At 40.7% G+C, this 21,246-nt stretch overlaps 1 long non-coding RNA gene across 1 annotated transcript in view; it reads left to right on the top strand.

The window, feature by feature from the left end:
• Positions 1-18,180, top strand: part of LOC142045785 (uncharacterized) — an 87,283-nt gene extending 69,103 nt beyond the window's left edge. Inside the window, exons 4-5 of the long non-coding RNA XR_012654655.1 lie at positions 17,420-17,521; positions 17,989-18,180. This is a non-coding gene — a long non-coding RNA (uncharacterized LOC142045785). The remainder of the gene's footprint in view (positions 1-17,419; positions 17,522-17,988) is intronic.
• Positions 18,181-21,246: the final 3,066 nt, after the last annotated feature.

Genomic DNA, 21,246 nt, shown 5'->3' with positions numbered 1-21,246 from the left:
TACAGAGTAGGCCTCTTTCTGTAAGGGGCCCAAGTTGAAATTCCCAGTACAAAACTTTGACAAAGTTCAGGTTTTGATCCAGTGCCAAATTTGAATTTTGTGGCATGGGCCCATCTGTCCTTTTGATATGAAACTCTGTAGTTTTGACTCAGTTTTACTCTGAGGTGCAGAAGCAACTTGAACCCAAACATTCAAAGCAAAAGTTAGGAGGTGACTAAGCCCATTGTGATTGAAACCAAAAGGACTGTTCTCATTAAGCCGTGTGAAAGAGCTGGGTTAATTTTTTGTACACCTCTTCCCCTCACTGCTTGGCTGGGACCTTGAGTCCTTATGCAAAGTTGTTGTTCCAGGTAGGTTCAGAATGTTCCCAACTCTCACTGATATCCTAATTTGTTACATCAACGAGAGAAGAGGGACTCTGCGTCTTGTGATCAGCATCACAGGGGGTTTGGTCTTCAGACGGGGACAAAATGAGGGAGAAATTCCATTTTCTAATAAATAGCCAGAAGGGATTGAACATATAGCTTGAAGTTTTCAGTGGTGTCCTGCATGACCTATCTCTCCGTTCAGATTCCTGGGATTGTAGAGTTTGTGGGTAGAATTGGGGAAGTATCAGTGGGGAATTCCTCTGGTCTTGTAGTAGTAGTTAAGACAAGACATCGGAATCCTGTCATTTTGTTCTTTTTTTTAACCATTGCAATTTTTAACCAAAAAGTCATTCTTTTAGCATTGAAATGGAGGGCATGCTGTTAAAAATGCCACCAACTCCTGAGGGCAACTGCCATAAATTCTCAATGCCCATTCAGGATCTCGTATGTAATTGTCTGAAATATCTGTTTTGTGTAAAAGATGCTTCTCTTTAGAGGAAAATCGGGTCACTTAAACATATTTTCCATGGAGAGGTAGATGCTTGGATTATTTCTTTTGTAGACTTTAAAACATTTCAGTTCCAAATCCCACTTTCAGCAAAATGGATGTTCAATTGATGCTGTATCTTTCAAACCAAAATCCTAAACTAAGTACATCCTGTGGTGGGGAGGATTTGTAAGGGGTACAAGGGGGAGGAGGGGTAAATAAAACCCCCTCACCTTGACTCCTTCTACCTATTTATGATCTGAATGGATAACATACTAACCAACTCTGCAACAGCCTTCATTACAGGCTGCTGGTCTGTGGGACCGCAATGCATTTATAATTTTTATTGTTATATCTTTTAATTTTATTTTGCTTTCCTTGCTGTCTTGGAGAAGGGAAGATAGGAGTCCATATTTATTACAGAGCAAACGATCTACCACTGCGAATGTATGTATCAGTTAATTTAATCTCACCAGTTTTATTTAAACTGTTTTTCCTCCCTTTCTCTACTTCCCCTCCTCCTATCTCCCCTCCTTTCCCCTCTTCTCTTGGTTCAAGATGATCAGTTAGTTTTTTTTTTTTTAAAAAAGAGGCTGGAAAGTAAAACTATCCTATGCCTTTTATAATCTGCATTGAAAAGCCTTTTTCTGGTTGCTACGGAATCGCTCTGCTTTTCACTGCTTATGCCTATATGCCTCCAGTGGCCCCCACTCTGATTGACATTTACAAATTACCAAGCTGAGAGTGTTCAATCTTTGACCCGTGTGTTTCTATTCAGCAATGAGTGAGATTTGCAAGCATTTTGTCATATAATTACTGCAAATCCCTTGAAAATTTCCACAACAACGCCTAGATGAATGGTAATTTGTGCAGACAGCCGCTGATGCCTTTACAATACACCGAGATGCAAAACAGTATAATTTTTTTTTACTCTAAGATTTCTGGGGGGAAAATTGTGTTGTGTGTGTGTTGTAAAATATTTGGATAGTTAGATTTATTTGCTTACACAGCCTATATTTGTGCTGATTTTATTGTATTGACTGTATGCATTTTTTTCTACCATTCTACAGTTTTATTGTGTGTTGGTCATATGCATACATCACTAGCGTTGTTCTCCATGAAATTTATTCTACCTTTCAGCATGCTCTTGATAGAACTTATTGCATTACTAGTTAAGTGCTGAGATTTGCTACTACAAAGATTTGAAACAGCTCTTTGTAATGTTTATTTGCCAGCCATGGCTGAGATCATGTGTTTTCATAACACTTGGAATACATCTGCATTTTAGCTACTGTTAAGGTTTGTCCATTTAAGGTTTGATCTTGCAAAGTGCTGAAGTCACTGGGGGTTGAGAGTACTTGGTACCTCTCTGGTTCAGACCCTAAGTAGCTAACGGGGAGACTTTCAAAGATAAAGGGGAGGGAGGTGTCCACCACCTGTTGCAAGTTGTCATATGCACGTGCGTACACACACGTATCTATATCTAACAAACCAAATGTTTTACAAATGATTGAAAGTCAGCTGGAGTTGAGCCCAAACTCATCTTTGTGCTTTTGAAAATCTCCATCCAAATTAAATAGTACTCGTTTCTAGGAATTTACAGCACCTTTTGGTTATGCAAAGAATACTGTACCTGTGTAAAATTGGGACCTTATAATTTCCCATCCAGTCCAGCAGACAGACTGCGTGATACAAACCAGGAACCACATTCTGAAGTCCTTAACACACTCTGTTTTTTTCCCCTCCAGTGAGTAGAGCTTCAGGATTTGGCTGTAGGAATTTTAAATTTGCCATCTATAATTTAAAAAAATGATTCTTACCACTGACTTTCTGATGAGAATTGATTGCATTGATTTAGAGTTTGCCCTTAAACTGCTGTGTCCACTAATTGGGATCACTTTTTAAGAGTTTTCCCCTTCTGATGCTGTAGTGCTAGAGATACCTGAACCTGCAGAGAAAGCTGCCCACTAGAAGTATGCTACATGCTTAGCTGTCAGCTGTTAGGAATCAAAGTATCTTTTGACAAGGACCTGTCTAATTTTAATTTTTTGGTTTTTAGATCCATCAGGGTGCAATAAATTATAAATATAAAATTGTACTTTAATTTGGCAGTGTTTTCTTTCCTTATAATTATGGCTGGGTTTCTGGCATTGCTGCTGTTAGGAAAAAAGTGATCCAGGGTTTTTTGACAAGTTGAGACTGTTGTGTACCATTCAGTGGATGGATGCGATGGCTGAGCAAACTTCACTGGAGGGATGCAAAATTAGACCTTGTTCTAGCTGAGAGCTTAGCTGAGCTCAGGAATTCTGCAACACAAAGGACTTGACTGGTAGATACCTGTGGCCAGGTTTTTAAAATAGGTCTCCAGAAATGTGGACGCAAAATTTGTGAGTACACCAGTTTGAAGAAACTGGCATTTGTGTGTGTAAGCACATATTTTACCTGGGCAAAGTGAGACTTGATATCAGTATGGTTTGGACAAAGCTTAAGAGATCTGTGGTGAAAGATGTCATGTATGTTATTGTTTATGATTACTTATGTGCTTTTAAAAAGTCACAGCTGACTGCACTGCAGTATCTTCACTTCACAGTGGAAATTTTTGTAATACCATAGCAAGCTGTTGTACTCTATCACAGCAGTAGAACAGCAGTAAAGTCTTGACTTGTAAAGTGCAGTATCCACATGCACATATTTGCTTCTATAAATGCCACACTTGGAGGTGCTTTGAAATTTTGTGTCTCAATGAGCATTTTAATTTTCTAGTATTTAGGACCTACCAGCTCCTGAGATTCTTCCCAGGTGTAAATAAGTAAAGTGTTTTTAAATATTAATAGTCATTGCAGGCCTGAAGACCTGTAGCATCTGTAGCTCCCCTTCTTGATTTGAAAGGAAATGTGGAAAAATAAAATTTAGTTTGTGTGCAAAGCCAACCACTTTCCATCAGCACCTGTGGCTTTTTCCATGAAAGGCAACACTGTCTGGTAGTTAGAGTGATGACAGGAGAATAAGGAGACCTGGGTCTTGTTTACTCTATGATCTTGGACAAATCACAACTTCTTTGTCATCAGTTTCTCTAGCTGTAGGAGGAGAATAGTTCTCACTTTTCTGAAGTGCTTTGAATTCCAGGAATGACAGGTGCTGCATTACTACAAAGAATTATTACTATTTGGCAACCTTACTTTAACTTTTCCTTCCTGTGCCAGGTGAGGGAGATGGCGGCAGGGCAGGTGAGGGGAAAGGAGGTGAGGTTATCTTTCTTTAACAGAGCCAGAAATGCTTTCTGCCAGTGCTGTGTTGATTGTTGCAAAGACAACAGTAAAGCAGGCAGGTGCCAGAAGAACGCAGCATAAATGACCTCAGTTCTGCTTTGCGGCAATTAGCCTTCACAGTGAAGCTGGCATCTTTTCCCTCTCTTCATCCAGTTTTCTACTCTTCTCTTGGAGGTGTCCATCACGTTTTATGGAAATATCAAAAAAAAAAAAAAAAAAAAAGGGCTGGGAAGGGATTAGTTAAATTTAACTCACAAAATATTGCCTCTCTACAGCTATTTTGCAAGCCTACAGTTAGCAATGTGCCTCTGGTAGCCTGGGTCACTGTGACAGATGGTAGGAAGAGTTCAATGACTGTTCTGCTAGAGCCTACAATGTCTGAACAAACTGCTCTTGTCATTAGGTTGGAAATGTAATCTCTGCAAAAGAAGAGGCTATGGTAGACTTAGCAAGATCTGTTCATGTTATGGGAATTTAATGCACCTGGTAGAAACTAACTGCAGGTCATCAGTTTTTATTGGCATAGAGCAGACATGCAGCGTGATGAACTGATCTGGCAAAACATTGACAAAGAAAAAAAAGTCCCAAATCTGGTTTTGTAACTGGTATTGTTGAGATCAGAGCAAATACTGCTCTTCAAAAACTTGTCTCTCCAATCCCTGTATTTTTGCTGCTGTGCTGCTGATGTAGATGGTCTTTTGTACAGAGTTCACAGATAAATTTTTGTCTGGCACATATCTAGAACTTATATAGTCACCTACTAATTTAAGCCAATTTGCCCTAGGTGATGGGTGAATACACTTGAAAATTAAATGGGTCTGATTTAAGCATCCTTTTTCTGAAGTCAAAGATTATATAATTAAATTAAAATAAAATGTATTTTATAATAAACTGTATTTCCTCTTGGCAAAATCCAATTTTGAAACAAGATTGTAACATCATATCTAAAAATGTTTTCCCATGGGTATTACCAGTCTATTTCATTTAATTGTTTTCACCCATCATATTATAAGCGTTCAAAGTAGTGAAATGAGTGTGGTTTTACTGAGAACAAGAGAGAAAGGGAGTGGGGAAGACAGTTTTCTTTCTTAACAGGAACTCTTGGAAATTCAGAGGCAAAGAACATGAGGGTAGGAGGGGCTTAATCCCTTCACCCACTAGTCACCCATACGCTTTAAATAAATCACAAAATGATACTTGTGTGATACTTTATACTAAGACAGCTATAGTCGTGGGGCCAGAGTCTCATCTCAGTGTAAATGTAAATCCAGAGTGAAATCAAATGAAATCACTGGACCTAATTCTGATCTCTCACGTTAATTCTATACAGATGTAATTCCATTGACTTCAGTGGAGTTATTCCTGCTTTACACTGGTGCGAGAGTGATCAGAATCTGTCTTTATTGTGTTACTCTGGATTTACACCATGATAAATGGGACTAGAAACTGGCCCTAGGTTTCTGAGTTTTCTTTTCCAATGATTATCTGTGCTATGAAGGGAACTTAATGAGCCATACTGCGAAGATTTTTCACTTAAGCAAAAATATTTAACAATTCATGTTGGAGCTGTTGGGAGCACTATTTTCCCCAGAATGGCCATTTGCATTAAACTCTGTTTCGATCTCTTAGCCTAGTTATACACCAGTGAAACTCCATTATCTTCAAAGGAATGACTCCCAATTTACATTGGACTAAACGAGAGCAGAATTAGGCCCCTGGAAACAAAGTTGTGCCAACTATAGTGCAGCTAGCATATTTGTGTATGTATGTAATGTGATTTGCATGGGTGATTGGTAGGAAAACCCAAGGAAAACTATGGGTCAGATTCTTAGCAGATGTAAATTGGCATGCTTCCATTGACACTAATGCAGCTACATTGTTTTGCACCAGATGAGAATCTGGCCCTGTACACATACCTAGATTTCCACTAATGTCACTGATGCAGTCATCTCTCAAACCCTGCATTTGTTTTAATACAGTGCTGAAAGTACCGAACATTGAAACGCTGGGGTAGGTGAAATTCCACGTAAATGTACTGTACACTTAAAAGTGAAATATGAGCCTATTCCAGTGTGTGTTAATTAATATTCTCATTTTCTTTCATATAAGTTTATCTGCTCATCTTTCGTTCTAGCACTCTGAAGGTACAGCAAAAGGAGTGAGGTGTATCACCTTTAATTTTGCACTCCTAACTGAACCAGTGTATGGTAATTTGAAGCCATGGGATTTGTTCCAGAGGGTATAGTGCAGATTTGTGGAGGAATCATGGAGAGAGCCAGGTGGTTAGTGTTCAGTGTGTCGATTCCTAAAAAGTCAATGCAAGTCACTGCAATGTCATTATTACACAAACCTGTCATGCATGGGGTGGGGCTTTTAGACCTGGTGTGACAGCTGAGAAGGAAAATAAGGCAAGTCACTGCTGTCAAAATATAAGCTGCAACAAGACAACCATGCACAGTGGTTGATTGCAATTGCTAATTATCACTGGGTTAATGTGCAGGGATGTAGAGTTACTTGTTGATCAAAAATATTTTAAACTCCAGAATGCTGCTTTTCAGCATCATGCAAGATGAGTTGCACAGCAGCGAATAAACATGATGATGATGATGAGTGGACAGAATGTTTCCTCAGATGCAAATTACATCAGGGTAAGTCACTGAGGGTTTTTTTTGTTTTTTTTAAACAATAGGCTTGACTTTCTCAGTTGCTGAACACTCCCAGTAACTTGAGCAGGAATTGTGGGGAGCTGAAATTCAGGCCCAATAATTATAACAAAAAATCTAGGCATGTTATTAACATGGAACCAGATTCTGATGCCCTTATTCCTGGTGAATAGCATCATACTTCACAGAAAGTCCCGTTACCGTCCATGGGACCCTCGTGGAGTAAGTACAATGTTAGACATGAGTAAGGGGATCAGAAACCAGCCCATAAACAACAAGTAAATAAAAAAGTGCAACAGAAAACTCCCCCCGCTGAAGACTCAGCCCTGTTCTGTGAGCCATAGATGTGGAACTTTGCCTTCCCACATGTGTTCTTCCCACACTGACTACCCAGTGCCCTGTCCTCTCTCACAATACCCTTATCTTGCCATACTTAGACATGGATCTACTTGTGTGTAAGAAAAATGCAGCCACTGACACATTGGCCTGATTTCCGCAGCATTTTCATTTGTGAAGAAGGATACCAATCTACGAAAAAGAACGGTTATTTTCATACTTCACATTTTAAAGGGGAGATAAGTCCTTGTCTCTTGTGTTCTACTGAAGCATGTGCTTAGTTGAGCAGTTAATGAGAGTCACTGCACACTTAAACATGCCCACACATTTTAGGGCCCCACACATCCCTGAGTCAAACTCCTAGTATAAAAGACCATTTTAGAGAGAAATAAAATTATGCTTGGCCATGAAACATTTCCACCTTAATAAATCCTGAGCAATTATAAATTGTTTGCTCTAGACTGGTCTCTTGAGAGAATAAGAGGGGAAAATGTATCCTTTATTTAAAGAAAATGTTATGTAAAAAAATAGCAGAACAAAGTGATAAGTCATAGAATCTTTCCAATAACGTCTTAATGAGAATGTTCACAAATATCCCTAAACTGCTGGGACAGGCTTCTAATCTTGTCTTTAAAAATACTAATTTTTCCAGAGGAGATGGGAACCTGTAGTTTTATTTTAGGGAGTTTCTAAACTACATGTGCTACAGCAGCACAACTGCAGCACTGTAGCTATGCTACTGTAGCGCTGTAGGGTAGACACTTGCTATAGCGATGGAAGGGGGTTTTCTGTCGCTGTAGTAATCCACCTCGAGAGAGGTGGTAGGCGAGTGGTGCCTATACTGGGTCTTAAGTCATTTTAATGACTCTCTCAGGGGTGTGAATTTTTCACCTCCCCGAGTGACATAGCTCGGTGGACCTAAGTTGTAGGCTTAGTTACTCAAGCGATATCTATAATATAGAGCCTATGCTGGCATAGTGATGTCAGTATGGCCATGCCAGCATAGTTTCCTAATGTAGGTGCAGCGTACACTGACCGAAATGTCTCCACTGGTGTAGGAACACCCCTGGTCCAAATGATGTTAGCTATGCCACCAGAAGCCCTCTGGTGTTCGGAGTTTGTCAGCATAGCTGTGTCACTGAGGGGGTGGGGTGTTTGTGCACCCCTGCCCAGCGTAACTGGGCTAGGGTAAGTTTTAAGTGTCGACCAGACGAGGCCTCATTAAGCTAAGTTCTACCTTGATTTAACCCCATGTAACCTGCTGACTTCACTTAGGACTGGTCTACACTTAAGAATTAGGTTGATATAAGTATGGAGCTCAGAGGTATGAAAATTTACATCCGGAGTGCTGTTGCTAAGCTGATCTAACCCCCAGTGTGTAAGTGGCTGGTTCAAGGGAAGAGAGCTCTTCCGTGGACCTAGCTCCCGCCACTCAGGGAGATGGATTACTTACAGCCATGGTAAAACCCCTCCCATTGCTGAAGAAAAAGGCTATCCCTTGCAGTAGCTGTGCTGCTGTAGCACCTGTGGTGGAGACATGGCCTTGGTTTATACAAGGTTATTCAAGGCAGACCCACTGATTGAGGTTCTTAGCTGATTTCACTTGTTGTAGTTCTATTGGCTTCAACAGAAATATACCGATTTACACCAGCAGAGGATTTTCCCCATTGTGTTAATATACTGAATGCAATATTTACCTTATATATTTAATATGAACTATGCCATGATTCTTGAGGAGTGAGCCTTCGATTTTTGTGGGTGTTTAAAGCAGGATTGGTATAAAAGGTGAACAGTAAAACACAATTCGCCTTCCATTTTAGTGGATCTCTGCCAAGTTCTCTTTGTGTTTGTGTCTGCAAAATTAAAGATACGGGAACTGGACACTGTTTGGCAGTTTTGTTGACTGTCTCAGCAGAAAGGACAAGGAGTACATAGAGAAGGGGATAGTTACCTCACATCCTTCCCATGCTCCTTGAGCCTTCCAAGTCAGAATTAAAGCACATTGGCAGAACCCCGTGTAGAGAGCCTGCGCTGAAAGTGCATAACTTGTATGGATGAATAGGGGACTTCACTCTTTAAGCTGACAGTGCAGCATCTTTCAGGAGTTCTAAAATTCCCCTACATTAAAATAAATAAATAAATCCAGCTTTGAGATTTGTTTACAAGAACAGCTACTGAGCACGTATAGCCAGCTTGCATAAGAAACACTGCCGCTGATGGTACATTCACTCATGGACCCTTTCAGAGGGGGATTAGAATGATGGACAAAGCACGTTCCACCCAGCCTGGGTGAGATAGCCTCATGTAACATGGCTTCCCATGGAGTTGCAGAGACAGAATCTGCTGCACTGCTTTGCCATGTGTTTAGTGAGTATCAATATTTATACAGTAATTCAGAGGATAATAAATTCGTAACTTGCATTTGTGAAATGCATTGTCAGTACTTTCCATTGCGATGGTCGGCTCTGGGCGAAGGAATGAATGGGACTCTGGAGCAGAGGATGCTGCCATTGGAATGTGTGAATTGTCATTTTAAAATTTAAAAAAATCCACAGTTAGGGTTTTATTAAGTTTTGTCTTGTAGGTCAGGCCTGCTGGCCCCAAGTCATGACCATTAATAGTATTAATGCCTAGCTAGGTAAGAGCACTTTCACCCACAGATCTCAAAGCATTTTACAAAGGAGGCTTAGTGTCATGACTCCATTTTACAGATAGAGAAACTGAAGCACAGAGCGCGGAGAGTGACTTGCCCAAAGTCACCCAGCAGGCCTGGGGCAGAGCTGGGAATAGAGCTCAGGTCTCCTGAGTCCCAGTCCAGTGCTCTATCCACTAGGTGACGTTGCCCTTCAAAGACTGTACATAAACTTCTTAACATGTGCCTCACAGAGAAATGCTTATTATTTCTATTGCAGTAGCACACACAGGATCCCACCAAGATTGGAACTCTGTTTTGCTAGAAGTTGTGAGAGACAGTCCCTGCCCCAAAAAGCTTTCAGTCGAAATAGACAAGATAAAAAGTGGGAGAGGAAACAGCAAGGTGACACAGCAAGTCAATGCCAGAGCCAGAAATAGAAGCTGCATCTCCTGATTCTCAGGCTAGTGCCTGATCCTCTAGAGTGTAATCAGTAACTTGTGTGATCAGAACTGTTGGTGCTAGAACATGGTTTCTGGGGAGAGTCTGTCTATCCAAGATACTTATATCACTGCCATCAATATAGTATCTGAGCGTTGCAGGGTCTGTCATGTGTTTTCCTCACACTGCGCCTGAGAGGTGTTATTCTCTTTTTTTACATATGGGAACCGACAGTCTGTCTACACTGCAGCTGGGGGCAAGTGTTCCAGGCTTGCATTAATGGGTCTCGAGCCAGCATGCTAAAAATAGCAATGTGGACATTCTGGCTCGGTGTGGAGCTTGGGCTCCAAAGCCTAGTGGGTCAGGTGGGCTTGAGAGGAGCTGGGAAGTCCACATTGCTGTTTGTAGTGCACTAGGACAAGGCTCGCTCTCAGCCGCAGTGTGGACAGACCCTGAGTGACGATGTGACTTGCCCATTGTTGTGCAGGACGTCTGTGGTAGAGCAGAGAATTGAACCAGATTTATTTTTCTCTGACTAGAAAGGAAGATGGGCTCAGCATAGAACTGGACCTCTTCCTTTCTCCACTGAAAAACCCATTAACTTCAGTGACAGCACAACTAGGTGTTAGTGTGTATTCCGTGTCATTTGTATAAATACCTTTCCATGAGTAGGATACATCATTTGTGTCCAGGGATAGCCAAAGCCCCACTGGAGAGATTCAGAATGTCAGGGTCATTACAGTCAGTACAGAAGCTGTATGGACACCTGAAACAGAGGGTTAACACAGACCTATTCTGTTTATCTTTTTTTAAAATACACGTCTTTCAGGAATACATTGTCTGTTCACCTTCTCTATAATCTCTCCCTATTTCAGTGGAGCTCAGGATACAAGCTGGTAGTAATTATTATTATTATTTATAACAAATTATAGAATTATACCATACTTATACAAAATAAAAATAAAAATGTGTAAATAATACGTTAATACTATGTCCCCTGGTGGGCAACCCTTAATTTTCACTAGGCACCTTTTCTTATGATAGTACTAAATTAGTGTCTGATCTTACAACCCTTTCTCATAACATCCAAGATTCATATAGGGTCCCCGTAAATTTGGGGTGAGGACTTTATTTTTTCTGTTAGCATGTGATATACCCTACACTTCAATGGTGCTATGTAAAACTACAGGACTAAGTGGCAGGTTTATATTCTTGTTCGTAAGGACTCTTAGTAACACCTTGAGAGATATCGCTGTCTCGCTGACTAATTGTTAGTGATCATATTATGTGTAATAGCATGTCTACGGTGGAACATTATGGGTATATACTGTACTGCAGGCAGTGGGAGAGCATATAACAACAAATCAGGCTGTGTGTATATGCATATTTCAAATTGCTACTTACACCTGTAGGCAGAGAAATGAGATATTTCCTGGCTTTGGCAGCTTTACTTTTAAAACCATAAAGATTTCAGGCAGGATTTTGAAGTGAGCCATTTAGAATAATTCTCCTTATGTGCCATATCTTTTTCTCATCAAACTAATATGATTTTTAGCGATGAAAACTTTCCAGGACCTGTTGGATTTTAGAGGCTGTAGGTCACATGAAATCTGACACCAAAGATAAAAGGCTGCATTGAATTATTGGTTGCGGGTTGAGATTTCTTTTCTTTCTGTGTGTTGATCTGGTGTCCTCCCTCAATGTGAAGCTGTGTTCAGAAATACATATGGATTTACATAAAGCGTCGTGGCTTCCCAGGTTCTGTAATGTTCTGCGTCCTCATTAAATCCCTCAGAGCCTTTATCAGGGACAAAAATGTCTACTTTCTGAGAAAACGTTGATTAAAGCAACAGCGAGCACAAGTTGAAAGGCTAATATTATCAGTTTTAACTCGCTGGGGTGGTGTTTTGCCTCAGGTAAAACAGACTCATGGTGGAGAACAGTGATAACTAATGCTGAGTGCGATTCAGTCAGGCTGTACCAGGGCATGCTACAGCAAAAGCTGGGAAGTGAAGAACCTAGGGATAGCGGGGTTTGGGAGGAAAATAGGAAGAAGGTATTTAGAAGGGAAGCATTTTCTGTGGGCATTCAACTGCTGTCAGCCATTTTAGATTTCTGAATCCTATTTCCCTGGTGCTTCCAGAGAAGCTTTTGGGGGAGTCCCCAGCTAAAACTCAAATTTGCATTTAAATAGTTTTTTCTTTTTTCTTTTTTAATGAGTAGGACACATGGGAGACTTAAGACTATTTAGGTTTCCTTGTGGGAGGGTACAAAATGTCCTCACCTCTTACTCCCCCATCACCTCCACAAAAAACCAGAAATTTTTAATGCACACTTCAAATTAGACATTTAGAAAAAAGGGAATAGTGCATCTTTAAGGAGACTATAATAATAAACAAATACATCTAGTTGCCTTTGCAGCAGAACTAATCTTCCCTCAGCCGAGCTGTGATATAGATCAGTAACAAGAGCCACGCGCAGGGGGTTCCTTTGAAATGCATAATACCTCCTCGTATAAATTGGAGTTGGTGTGATGGAGCTGTGAGATGACATATTGTGGCATGACCCCTCTCTACTGATTGTGGGTGAACCCTGCAAAGGTAAATCTAACACGGCGCACACATCAGACAATTTCATTTTCATCACCCAGGGACAAAAACATAGCAACAGAATCTTTTCAAATGATAATCTGCATGCTGGGCGGAATATTTTTTTTCTCTCCTTCCTCATTTCCCCCCCACCTCCTTTGCATGTTTAATTTGTGATGTAGGTGAAGGAAATTATAAAAGGGTTTCTAAAGTTAGTTAGGTCCTTTCTTTTCTTTTCTTTTTCTTTTCTTTTCTTTTCAAAAGTTTGCCTGTGTGTGTGTGTAACTGATTCATTCTCCCAATTCCCTCAGGGACATTCCAGTAATAATGATTTATAGGAGTGCAAAAATCTATGCTCTTGCTGTTACCACCTAATATCCTTCCCACCCTCAAAAAACTGAGTTTTCTGTGGAAAAATCTCTCTCTCTGAACAAAGCCCCCCCATCTTCCTGTGCTTTTCCATTCAATATTAGAAATAATTATCCAGAGCATATCATGCCTGTAGGGAGTATGTAGTCCTGAATAAACGTATTCCAGGTAGAACTATTTACATTGATTTAACTAAAATGATGCTTTACCTAGGGTGAGGTAGGGGGTGGGGGTTAAAAATTTGATTGGTCCTTTAAAAAAAAAAAAGAAAAGAAAAAAACTGCAAGGTTTACTCTTTTTTAAGTGAAGAGATTCTAAGAGTAATTTTTTAAAGATTCAGATTAAATTTTAATAATACTCTAATTTTAAATGCAACCAAACCAAACCAGACCAAAAAACTTCAAGTCAAATGCTAATTGCTAATCACCGTCTACATTGTGCAATTCAATGTTTGCTAAAACATTTTGGTTTCACAGTGGTGCCTTTTAAATGTGCTGATTTCTTCTCCTGAACCTCTGTGAGTCAGCCAGATCCAGAGGCAGCTTGGACGGCATTCTGCCCTAGGCTAGAATCTATTGGTAAGGACTGGATCTTTGGGGTGCAGTGGTTGGTATGTATCAGTCCAGTGCATTTAGGCAGAGAAAGGCAGAGGTATTGCCCTCTGATAGGCAAAAGCCACCTGGCTTATGTGTACATAATTACAATCAATATCAAAACAAGCAAATAAATTATACAAAACTTGGATATCATAGGGCACTTTGTGCAGAACGGCAAACCTAGAGTAGGGTATCCTACAAAGCTCCTCTGGACGTATCAGCCCCAGCACAAAATATACTTAAAAGGCCCTTGTCATTTTTATTGCTATAATCATGCTTATTATGGTAGTGCCTAAGGACCAGCCAAGAACATGGCCCATTGTGCGAGGCCCTGTACAATCACAGAGCGGTAGATAATCTCTGCCCTTTTCATCATTATGGTGATGTGGATGACAAATGTCAATATTCGGCTCGCACACTCCCCCATGAAAAATGACGACTTACCCTGGGTGCTCATGTGAGTAGAATTTTGCAAGGCTGCTTTGGGATGGGAAAGTGTTAGAACAGGTTGTTCTGGCTTTGCTTCCACCTTATCTCTTTCACTAGGTTCGATTCTGTGGCCATTAAGTCAATGGCAAAGTCTCTGCTTCAGGATGCGGGCCTTGTAGATGCTTAACTACAAGCCTAATTTTAAGCATGTGTGTAGCCCTTTAGCTTAAAGATAGGCATCTGATGAAGGACCTTCTTGAACAGAGCCCCCTACAAACCCCCTCATTCTGTTTCCTCATGCTTCTGTGCTTAACAAATATGCCAGTGTCATTTATCTGCTCTCAAGACTCTCCCTCAAATCCAGGGATAGGCAGCCTAGGGCATGCGTGCCGAAGGCGGCACACGAGCTGATTTTCAGTGGCACTCACACTGCCCGGGTCCTGGCCACCAGTCCGGGCGGCTCTGCATTTTAATTTAATTTTAAATGAAGCTTCTTAAACATTTTAAAAACCTTATTTACTTTACATACAACAACAGTTTAGTTATATATTACAGACTTACAGAAAGAGACCTTCTGAAAACGTTAAAATGTATTACTGTCACATGAAACCTTGAATCAGAGTGAATAAATAAAGACTCGGCACACCACTTCTGAAAGGTTGCCAACCCCTGCTCTAAACCCTCACCTTCTCTTGGCCCTACGTGGTGGGCCCAATCCTGTCACCCTTACTCTCGTGTAGACCCATTGACTCCTCATGAAAAGTAACCATGAAAGGCTCCAGTCAATAGAGGCATTTCTCGGCGTGACCCTGTACTCTGCTTTGGAGAAAAGGAAGGGTGAATTGAGGAAAGAAAAACGGTTCACCGTTCCAAACCTTACAGCCTTAAAGAAGTGAATCAGCTAGTTTGTATTTTGTCTTGCTCAAGCTCTTAGAGCCCCAGATGAGAATGATTGTTTTCCTCTGCTAACTTTAATCATGGTTGTGCTAGGCCTAGCAGGTAGGGTGGAGAGGGGTCTGGCCAATCTAATGGAGTTTCCCATGACTTAGCCTTCAGTGGAGTGTGGCTTTCTGATGAAAGCAATGGAATGGGAGTCAGGGTTCCTGAGTTCTACCTCGTTGCAGCCACTGACTCTGTGTGATGTTGGGCAGGTCACTTTGCCTCAGTGCCTCAGTTTCTCCATCTATAAAATGGGGATAACAAGACTTATCTACCACATAGGGATGTTGTAAGATTTAATTCATGAAGATCTATGAAGTGCTTTGTGATCCTTTGCAATGAAAGGTGCAAATGATCACTATCTAAATTGTTCACTGGGGAAATTTGCAGGCACACACACAAACAAAACCCCACTTTGAAAAAGGAGATTGCAGATTTTCATTGGTATAAAATTAAACACCCAACAATTAAATAACTTCACCCTACACCAAGTAGTAGACACTGATGGAGCATGAGATGCAGAAGGAAAGCTTAAATCTACTAACAGATTAGACTCATCATGGGGCCACACTATTGTCAACACCTCCTCTCTCTCTCCTGATGCCAAGTGACATGGCGATTGTATATGTAACAGTCTGACACAGAGATGAGTTTGTCAGTTCCACCTAGTGTGATTGCCATTTTTTTCAAGGAGAAGAAAGGAGTGAAATTGAAGGAGAAAAGGTCAGAAAGGGCTGGTCATCCTCTCCTCTCCTCCAAAATCACTTGTTCCTTTGGAAGAAAATAACAAATGACAGGTTCCCCTGCCACTTGGGATATAGACAGCCCAGAGTAAAGTAAAAAGGAAAGCTAGTTAGAGGAGGGGAGATAGCAATGAATGTAACCTGTTAATAATGCATTTCAAAGGCACAGAATCCTAGTTATTGTTCATGGCATCTGCTGCCTCCAAAGTGACAGTGACAAGTTCTTTGATTAGAAAGAGTTCCCTCTGCCACACTCCCTCCCACCCCGCCTGTGAGGTTTTGTGGAAAACATCATCCTCTACCTCAAACCCTGATGAATGCTGCTGAGCATGAGCTTAACTTTGGGAAGTGGCTTGGTTTGTTTTGCTTTTTCCAGTTCAGTGTAGAATCATCTCAGTTCAGGATCCATTCTGGCCCAGGAGATTCTTGTGCTGAATTTATTCCCCTCGCTAAACAATATCATCCCTTCTAAATTAGTCAAAGGAGAAACCATGATGATAATGATCCTCATTTCAGAGGCTTTATACCTATACGCTTTTTAAATTTCAGAGCATGCTTTTTACTGATTTGCTATTTGCCATAAATCTGGACAGCTCTTTTCTTTTTACTTTAGTTACTATAATTATTGTCATTGCTATTTGGTCTATTATAGTGTTCAAAGGCGTGATGGCCGCTTCACGGATGGCATAAAAAGACAAGTTCTCTGCTCCTAAGAGCGTGCAGTCTAAGGCCCTGATTCTGCAACGAGCCGCATATGGATGGACTCCTGTGTCCCCACAGAACACTACTAAGATCAGGGGGATTGCACTCTGGCACAAGAGCCTGCCTACAGCATGTGCCTCGTGAAATGAGGGCCTGAGCTGTAGACATGACACAATGAATAAGGATGACAACTACAGGGAGAGACAAGGCGAGGAACAAGGGCAACAGCAATATTTTTACTGTGTGAGTGTGTTGTGGGCCAACTGCAGAAGCTAGTGAACGGGAACTCAGCTGCAAAAGGCTTGTCCAGGAACGTACTGAGTCTGGTTCTGATCTGACTCGCATTGGTCTGTTGCTGCTGATTTCATTGGAATTACTCCTGGTTTACACCAGTGCGGGTGAGATCAGAATCAGAGAACATTCAGAGAACTTTCGACTGATTTAACTAGACTTTCTGTGCTCTGTGCTGACTGACAGCTTGCTCCAGCTGTTCCCTCCCTCTCTCCCACTCTCTTCACCTCAGCTTCACTCCACACCTGCCTCTCTTCCCCTCTTCCCTTCACCTCCTTTCCTTTCAGTGTCCCCCTCCCTTCACTTTTCTTTCCATTTCTGGTTCCCTCCTAACTACCCCGCCCTCTGCCCCCAAAAAATCCTGGAACTATCATGATGTTTGTTGACATCACATTGTTCATTCAGCTTGTGTATTATGCCCTTTCCCCATCTGCATCTGTCTTTAGATTGTAAGCGCCTCAGTGCAAGGACTGTTTGCTGCTCTGTGTGCCTACAGTGGAGCCCTGTTCTTGGTTGATCCTTAGGCCACAGTAATAAACAATGGTATTATTTATTTTATTTTTCAGATGCAGAGTGCTGCCCTGGAGAAGGCCAGGTGGCTGAATTGCTGGGAGAAACATGCCCCTGAAACACAAATCAAATCCTTCATTAAGATCACCCAGATTACGGTAGAGGATTTAGTTATTGAAACCTATAGTGCAGTGTGCACTTGGAGGGTAATGAATTGTACTGTCCCATAGGCAGCAGATTGAGGAGAAGGGGAGGAAAGATGATCTGGTGGCTAAGATACAGCATTAGGACAGAGAATATCTAGGATCTGTTCCTTGCTTGGCAACAGACTCACCAGCCACTAACCTGCCCTATTCCTTATCTCTGTCTGTAAAATGGGGATAATACTACTTACTCGTATTATGAGGATTGGTACATCCACATTTCTCTGAGATCCTTGGATGTAAGGCCCTGTGTAAATGCAAACTGTTCAGTGTTGTTAGCCGTATTCATTATTATTATGGGAGACACAATGTGCTTTTGCTATATTGCACCCAATAGAAATGCTGCTTAGATAGCCTAGATTAGACTGAAAGCTCTAGTAGGACAATTATGTATTTTTAAAAATGTACACCCTTCCTTTCAGGAGAACCAAAGCGGTAAGCATCCTCCTGATTTTCTCCACTGCGCCTGTTCCAGGCAGTCCTCTCTAGGATGCTGGCCTTTTGTTCCTGAGCACCTTTTGCTGGCTGATTCACTAAGCTTCATTGATGGCAGGGAATGGCTTCCTCAGGTTAAGATGTCAAAGCAGTGGCCAGCTAGGGTGGCAGCCTGAAGTGAAGAGGTAGATCCTTCATATTTTAATGACATGGGACCTCCTCCAAAAATAAGATGAGAAAGGACATATTAGAGCAGGGGGAGGGTAATTAACAATAAGTTCCTGTATTTGTGTGAGAGACATAACAACAGTCCACACTGTGTTACTATATAACTATACAAGCTCACCTTAACTTCACCACCTTTTATGCTGTTATCTCTTTAAAGTTCTGTGGGGTTCTTATACAGAGACAAGCCTCTGTATTAGATGGACTGTGGGTCTGATCCAGTCTTACTGGATATTCCAATATTCCCTAGAGCTGGTCAGAATTTGTTGTCAAAATCCCTTTTTTCCCTATGAAAAATGGCTTTTCAACCAACATGAAAATTTCTGCAGGAAATGTTCCTCTTTGCTTGGCATTTTCTGGGTTTTTTTCATCAAACCCCTACCCCAACTTTTAAATCTTTTTTTACTGAAAACTGAGAATTTTGTTTGGTTTTATTTTTTGTTGCAAACCAAACATTTTCACAAGAAATTTTTTGGAGTGGGGCAGGGGAAGAATTTTTTTTAAGTGTCTTGTGAAAAATAATTGGCATTTTTAACCATCTCTGCTTCTACGCAAATAGTGATTATTAAAAAAAAATTGAATGGGGCTTGTGGAATCTAAGCCAGTTCATGTACAGAAATATCCAGATGTACTGTATGGATCAAAAGATACTAGGCTGGATTGTTTAAGGTATTTAGGCACCTAGCTCCCAGTGGGTGATAAGCACCTAAATACCTTTAACTGCCTGGCTCCTTATTTCAAGTCAGGTGAAACAGCATGATGCAGAAATAAGAGGAAGATATTTCTGTGTATACTATATGTGTATCATTTTTCTAGTCCTGCCTTTTTCCTGAGAGACTTAGGTCAGTTGGAGATCTGTCCTAATGCCGGGACATCAATTGGCAAAAGACAAAGGACAGAAACGCACAGTGCAGGAAGCACAATAAACATCATCCTCTTTTGAAGTATGGTATAAAACTGGCAAAGAAACAAAGAACAAACTGACATTTAACTGTGGCTTTGAAAACAGGTCTCCAGGAGATGGGGCCACTGATAGGAGTGAGTACCCAGGGTTCTGGATCTCACTCTCTTGGTCTGAAGTAGCCAGAGTCTGGTGACCTTCAAAGCCATTTCTTCAACTGAGATTTTTGAGAAAGTCAAAGGTTTGTTCCCAGAGACGATGCGGGCTGATTCACTGTCGCATTGTTGATTTGTTCCTGCTGAATGCTTGTTTTTTTGACGTTGGAGGGTGTATTATGCTATTACAAGTATGTATGTGTCTGGGCCCCTTAAACAATTCTATAGGTGTCTCTTTTCCCACTATTATTTAAATCTAAAGAAATAAAATAAATCAATTAAATTAAAGTCTAGTGCATTAGCCCACTAAACCATCAGTCTTTAAGAGAAACAACTATACCCACAGAGCAAACCGAGGTCTTAGGTACAGCTGAGCGAATAATTGGATTTTCAGTTTGGTGGCTAAACTGAAAAATCGGAAATCATTTTTGTTTTGGTTTGAACCAAAATAGAAATGTTTTGTTTTTTTCTCACCAGAAAACCATTTTGGGGTTGAATGACACGTTTAGTTTTGGGGTGTTTTCTTTTAACCTTTTAAAAATAAAAATTAAATCTAGCTGATTTTTAAAATGAAACTTCATTTCAAAACAAAAAGTCAAATGTTGCATTTCAAAAATGTCAAAATGAAATGATTTGACGTTTTCTAATTTCTTCCCTGCCTTTCTTTTGGATTGATTTCAACCTGAATTCACAAATAGTTTGTTCAACCTGAAACTGCATTTTTCTGCAAATAAACTATTTGTCTGAAAATTTTGCCCAGCTGTAGCCCACCTGTCTGATAGTCCATCGTAGTCAGTAGGACCTCCCGTTTAAGTGCAAGGGTCTTATTGCTCCTGTTTAGAGGAATAGATCTGGATCTCAGTTATAGTGCTGTTGCTCGCTCCATTGGCGTGACTCTGGATTGAGAACGGTGTGAGAACAGACTTTGGCCCTTAGGGTTTTTTTTGTATTTTAAGACACACTTATTCATAATGGACCACTTGGGTCCAGTTTTTGGAGGGAAAAAAAATCAAATGGGGATGAACCGTGACTCATCATTGGTTCAGACAACCCCACAATAATCTCTTCTCTCTCAAAGATGTCTTTGTGGCATGTCTGCTCCAAAGGGCAGAACTTTTTCAAACCGCTAAGCCCGCCTCTAGCTGCGTGCCGTTGTTTCCATAATAAGATGGCTAGTGATAGATGATACGATACAATGCTTTTGTTTCTCAGTTCTGTTCCAGTTACCATTTGAAACTGATATGACAGGCCTAAGGCTAGTATAGAAATTTGCTACAAGTTCCCATTTCACAAATGCCTTGACAATCAAATAGCCTCCCTCGGTCTGAGCTTATTTATTCTCTTGGGGATCTATTTTTAAAAGTTATTAGCAGATTACTGGTTTTCTATCAACCTCAGGCACCAATCTTCCAAAGATACCATTGTACTTTAATAAGGTGTGTTTGATAATCCTCAGATAAAGGAATTGAAGGTGGGATAAGGGAGGGAGAAACCACCATGCTGATTTACCTAAGGATTCAGTATAGAAAAGGGTTAAATATACCCATGTTTCTAAATGGCTGAACTACTGTATGTTGTAGTTTTCAACTGCAAATCATCTTTAATAGCAGACATCACGGGATGGCTCATTACATTAAGCTATTTTTCATGCTATCTCCTGTAATATCCTTTAATCCAATGCGTTTCAAATCACCTCAGGCTAAAATAAGAGACATAGCGATGTAATAGCCTAGTGTATTAGTGGGTTAATTGCCCTGTTGTACTATCTGGTAGATATCTCTGGAATGAGTTCTATATTAATTGTAAATTGCTTAATACATTTAACTCCTTGAGCAGCTTGATCCTGTGATATATCTGAACAATACAAGTTTCAAGACACAAATAGTTTTCTTTATGGGATGCTCCAGGGTATTTTTTTTCTTTCACTAAAAGGCTCTGAGTTCATAGTTGATCCACTTTGTGCT

The sequence above is a fragment of the Chelonoidis abingdonii genome, chromosome 20, assembly GCF_003597395.2.
Source record: "Chelonoidis abingdonii isolate Lonesome George chromosome 20, CheloAbing_2.0, whole genome shotgun sequence".
Lineage (NCBI taxonomy): Eukaryota > Metazoa > Chordata > Testudines > Testudinidae > Chelonoidis > Chelonoidis abingdonii.
Note: the sequence above shows the minus strand (reverse complement) of the source record. Positions and strands in the feature narration are given on the sequence as shown.